The following is a 6260-nucleotide window of genomic DNA, read 5'->3' as shown; positions in this document are numbered from 1 at the left end:
TACTTTTTAAGTATATTTATGTTAGGTGTATCTAAAAATTAAAAAAAAATTCTTAAAATATTAAAAAAATTCAGTAACAGTAAAAAAAATACGAAAAAATAAAGAATTTCAATTTTCTAAAAAGTGAATATTGAATTATGAAACCAAGCAAACTGTTTGAGGTTTGTGAAATATTAGATAGGCAAATGTGTTCATTTTAGTATGACTCTGTTTGGAACAACTAAAAAAAGACATATTTTCATACTTTTTTTTGTCTTTAGTAATTTTTTTTTTCAAATCTATCTAGTTTAGAATAATCTAAAAATCTAAAAAAAAATTATTAAAAGTTTTGCTAAAAATTTAAAAATGAAAGTCAAGTTTTATATTTTTTATTATTTCAGATTTGTCTAATCTAACAGAACCTAAAAGTTACAAGTTTTTAAATTCTTTTTGAAAAGAATTCATTGAAGTGAATGAAGTTAACAAAAAGTTGCCAAATCCACTCTAAAATAAAAATCAAATAGCTGACTATTTAAACTATTTTTTTTTATATTTCACAAAAAGATATAAAAATAATAATAAAATTGATGTGATAATTTTTAATAAATTTTTAACTATTTTATCTCATTCCCAAACAAAAGCCTGTGAGTTGTATAATATCACAGCATATAAATTAGGGGTACTAACGTATAGGTCCTAATAAGTAGACTTATTGTCTAATAGGTCTTATAGGAAAAATTTGTAATAAAAAAGTCACTAATTATAAGTTTTAGAGACAATTTATAAAAATTATGACAAAAAAAGTCACCAATTATCAATTTTTAGTGACAATTTTACCAAGACTTATTTTCAATAGGACTTGATGGGAATTAAGTCCAACCATTAGGACCTATTGGTAGTTTACCCTATAAATTACTCATGAGAGATTTTGAAAGCGCGTTCTCATTTTTATAGCGATCCCGGGTTTTCCCCTTTATGTACAGTATTCTGGACTTAGGTTCCGTGGTTGAGTATTGTTGCATTTGTTTCATTCCGTCATTTAATTCCTTATATTTGAGTTATAGGATGTTTTGGGCGGGTTTGTTACAGGTTTGGTGAGTTTTGAAACAAATGGTTGCTGCCCAAATTTTGGTGTCTTTGCTCGAGTGAGGCTTTTGTCGCTCGAGCGAGCTCTTTGTTTTAGGTCCTTCGCTCGAGCCAGGGTTCCTTCGATCGAGCGAGAGTTGGGTGTTGTATCTGGTGGCTCGAGTGAGAAGTCTTGCGCTCGAGTTTGCGACTGCGTCTGGTTCTGGACCTGAGAGTTGCATTTCTAGGCTCGAGCGAGCGAGCTGTATGTTTTGGAGTTCTTCGCTCGAGCGAGCTTTTCTTCGCTCGAGCGTGCTTCTGGGTTGCAGACCTGAAGCTTCGATTTGTTGGCTTGAGCGAGGCTTTCTACGCTTGAGCGAGGGTTCCTTGTGTTTGGTCGCTCGAGCGACCACTCCTTCGCTCGAGCGACCCTCGAATATTTCAGTAGACAGCAACTTTTTCTTCCTCACTTTTTCTCCTTCTTTTTTTCTAAAAACCCTAGAACAGCTGCACTCTCTCTCTCTACATAACTTCTCTCTAAGGTTTCATCTAGCTCTAGTGTGTCTCTATCCTAGACCCTTTGTAAAAAAGGTAGAGCTTCACGAGGGCATCACTTTAATCTGAAAAATAGTGGATTTAGAGCACTTTGGGTTTTCACCATCTTCTCCATTTGGTCTCTTCATTTCGAGGTAGGGATACCCTACTTTATCTTATGAGTTTTGTCATAAATTTTGGGCATTTTGATTAGTTGGTGTTGTTGGGTAATTTTGGAAAAAGTTAGGGTTTGATTTGTAATTTATGGAAAGGAGGTTTTCAAAATGTTAAATCCCATGCGTATATGAGACCTTGGAAAAATGGAATTGTTGTTGTTATATTGATGAAAGTGAACCTTAGGGTTGATATTGAGAATTAGGGAAAAATGCCCTAGTTAGGTGATAAATTAATTTGAATAATTAATTTGTGGGAATATGAAATTGAGTTGGAAATTATGAAATTGAAGAATTATAAAGTTCAATGGTGGAGTTGGATAATTTAATCACTCACCTATGAAAATGTTGATAATTATATCTGTTTAATGCATTTATTTTCTGTTTAGAAATAACTGCTTTGAGCTATCGGTGGAGGATAGTCTTGATTGTTATAGACATTGTATGTTGATTAGGGAAAACTGAAACTAATCACATTGAATATGCATTGATTATGACGGTTGAGAATAATACATCAAATATGTGTATTGATTGATCCTTGTGTATTTTAAATGTTTATATACTTGGAATATGTGTATTATATGGGAGGAGATAGGGGATGTACTCCATGGTTTGAGGGAAGATAGGGGATGTAACGCCCTCAAAATAAACCCATAAATCATGCAATATTGACATGCTTAGACATAAGAGAATAAAGCATAATTACATTTCATCAGAGTATTTCTTACAAATATATTACATGTTAACAACAAAAGCAAATGCCCTACGGGCTTACAGCTTTCCAAGTCAACACTTGGTTACAAGAAGGAGAGTGCTAACTCTATACAAAAATAAGCTCTTGGCTTGATATACATGTAATACAGAAATGTAATCACAAAAGATGTCCCAGCCACTAAGCCTCCCAAGCTACGTCCTTGGAGGTGGTATGCTACCTGTACCTGAAAATGATGTCCCATATAGGGTGAGCCAACGCCCAGTAGAGATATGCTAAACAAAATATGAGCAATAACTAAAACATTAGCATTTGATAAATGTTTGACTCACATAAATCATTTCATAACTCGTTTTAATTACATGACAAATGTGTCCATGTTTTCATTTCATTTCCATTTCTTATCCAGTTCTCAATTCATAACTATGGCTCAGAACCTGGCCAAACAATTCAAATGAGATAGCACTCATATTAACAATACTTCCATACTTCACAATAGATACACATATTTGCTGTATCGATACTTCAAAAGATACACATATTTGCTGTACAATGGAGTCCATCCCCTATCTCCTCCCAAACAATATCCGGTTTAGGAGTCCATCCCCTATCTTCCCCTAAACCATGGAGTACATCTCCTATCTCCTCCCAAACAACACAATGTATATAAACGTATATCATATACACGATCAATCAATACATAAATTTGATGTATTATAACAACCGCCATATTCGATGGAATACTCAATTGATTAGTTTTAGTTCGCCTAATCATCATGCATTGTCTACAACAATCAAGACTATCCTCCACCGATAGCCCAAGCAATTTATTTCTAAATAGATAATAAACGCATCAACAGATAAATTATCAATATTTTCAAAAGTGAGCGATTAATAAATCCAACTCTACCATTTTATCATATAAAGATTCAATTTCATTATTTTCAACTCAATTTCATAATTCCAAAATAAGTGTCATTAATTACACTAATGACCCAAATGTGCCCAAACATGGCATTTTCCCCCATTTTTCCAATGTTGGCCCAAAGGTCCAAATATCATCATTAAGCATCAATAACCTCCCTTTTAGACCCAAATCACATATTTATGAGCCAAAAGAATAAAACCCCTCTTTTCAATATAACACATCTCAAACCCTAACTTCCCAAATCAAATCATTCATACAAAATGCTCAACATCTATGTTAAAGCACATAAAAATGAGTAGGAATCCCTACCTCAAGAGATGAAACCCAAAGGAGATGATGAAGAAATCCCGAAGTACTCCAAATCAAGAAATTCTTAGATAGATGGGAAGCCCACAACAAGCTCCACACTTTTTGTAAAGGTACTAAGAGAGTAGATCACTCCTACTAGATCAATCCCTAGAGAGAAGTTGTGTTTTTAGAGAGAGAAGCTCTCTAATGGAGTTTTGGAAAAGTAGGAGAGAGAAAGGAAATCAAAAAGTGATCCAAAAAGGTGAAGTCCCGAAGTGATATACAAACAGATCCGCTCGAGCAGAGAATAGGAAGCTCGAGCGTCAAGCACAAAAACTGGACCCGCTCGAGCGCATAAAGGCCCGCTCGAGCGCCAAGACACAAAAATAAAATACACCCGCTCGAGCGCGAAACAGTGTCCGCTCGAGCGCAAATTTACCTCTCCCAGTATTTTCATAGACACAGAAAACCCGCTCGAGCGCGACCCGCTCGAGCGCAAGAAATCTGCTCGAGCGTGAAAATCACATCTGCCGAAGTTTTGCAAAGGCACAGATACTGGAAGTGTGCAAACTTCGCTCGAGCGTGAAATGGTCCGCTCGAGCGGACAACCAAAAATCAAACTCCGCTCGAGCGCAAAGAGACCCGCTCGAGCATACCACCAAAAATCTGGGCAACAAGGAATGGGACTAAAGCTCAACCAACCTGTTTGAAACACGCCCAATACATCCTAAAACTCAGACATACGGAATTAAAGGATGACAAGAAGATATATAACCACCAACTCCATGGAACCTAAGTTCGGACTATAACAATCAAAGAAAGGGAAACCGGGATCGCTATAACCTCCCCCCCCTTAAAGAATTTCGTCCCCGAAATTAAGTACAAGTTTTTCAAAAACATGATTTTCTCAATTCTCAACAGTATTACAACTCAACATTCAACAACCTGACCCATTACCGGTCATCTCATCTCTTTTCAAGAGGCAAATTATAACATAATCTCCAACATGCATTATCAATATGCATTACAAAACATATCCAATGCCAACAATACATTTGCATTTCTAAAATATCATTAACATATACAATGTTAAAATAAACTTCCATTTTGAGGCAAGTTCTACAATACTTCCATAAATCAAAACATATACAATGTTTTACAACTTAAGACATATTCGATGATCTTAAAGTTTATCAATATTACAAAATTCTCAATACATGGTTACACATCAACAAACATGTCCGGATATTTCTCACGGACTTCCAACTCACGTTTCCAAGTGGCTTCTTCCACTCCGCGATGTTTCCACAAAACCTTTACCAAGGGAATGGTTTTGCCTCACAAGACTTGATCCCGTCTATCCAAGACCCGAACCGGTCTCTCCTCATACGAGGCATCCTCATCAACCTCCAAGTCGGCCGAATATAACACATGGAACGGATCCGACTCGTACTTCCGAAGCATACTAACATGAAACATGTCATGCACTCCGGACAACTATGGCGGTAAGGCTAAACGGTATTCAACCTCCCCAACCCTCTCAAGGATCTCAAAGGGCCCAATAAATCGAGGGGACAACTTCCCACTCTTCCCAAGCCTCATCAAACCCCGCCTAGGTGATATTTTCAGAAAAACATGATCACCCGTCTCAAATGCCAAAGGCCTCCTCCTATAGTCGGCATAACTCTTTTGGCAACTCTGGGCTGTAACAAGCCTCCTATGGATAAGCTCAACTTTCTCCGTCGTTTCCCTCACCAACTCCGGGCCCAACAAAGGTGCATCACCCACCTCGGTCCAACAAACTGGAGACCTACACGGTCGGCCATACAAGGCCTCAAACGGTGCCATACCGATACTCGACTGAAAATTGTTGTTGTAGGCAAACTCCACCAAGGGCAAGTGCCTCTCCCACGACCCATTAAAGTCAAGGACACAACCTTGAAGCATATCCTCGAGGATCTGAATAGTACACTCGGACTGCCCGTCAGTCTGAGGATGATAAGCCGTGCTAAAGGTCAATTTAGTGCCCAAGGCACTCTGCAAACTCTGCCACAACCTAGCAGTAAAACGAGAATCTCTATCTGAGATGATCGACACTGGGACCCCGTGCAACCTCACTATGTCCCGAATATACAAATCTGCAAGATGATCTATCGAATCTCTCACGCGTATAGGGATAAAGTGTGCCGACTTAGTCAACCGGTCTACAACCACCCAAATAACATCACTACCCTGCTGAGTCCTCGAAAGACCTACAATGAAGTCCATAGTGACATGCTCCCAATTCTACTCGGCAATAGGTAAGGGTTGCAACAAACCCGCTGGCCTCTGATATTCGGCCTTCACTTGCTGACAAGTAAGGCACTTCGACACGAAAACTGCCACATCCTTCTTCATACCCTGCCACCAAAACTGGCGACCCAAATCATGATACATCTTGGTGCCTCTTGGATACACCGCAAGACGTGAATGGTAAAACTCTCGGAGTACCTCCTCCCGACAAGACTCCGGTACCAACAAACGATCTTGGTATCTTACACTTTGGTCGGGATACTCAGAAAAATCTTTCTCCACCTTCCCA

The sequence above is a fragment of the Camellia sinensis genome, chromosome 15 (assembly GCF_055761805.1).
Source record: "Camellia sinensis isolate YWXY chromosome 15, ASM5576180v1, whole genome shotgun sequence".
NCBI lineage: Eukaryota > Viridiplantae > Streptophyta > Magnoliopsida > Ericales > Theaceae > Camellia > Camellia sinensis.
Note: the sequence above shows the minus strand (reverse complement) of the source record.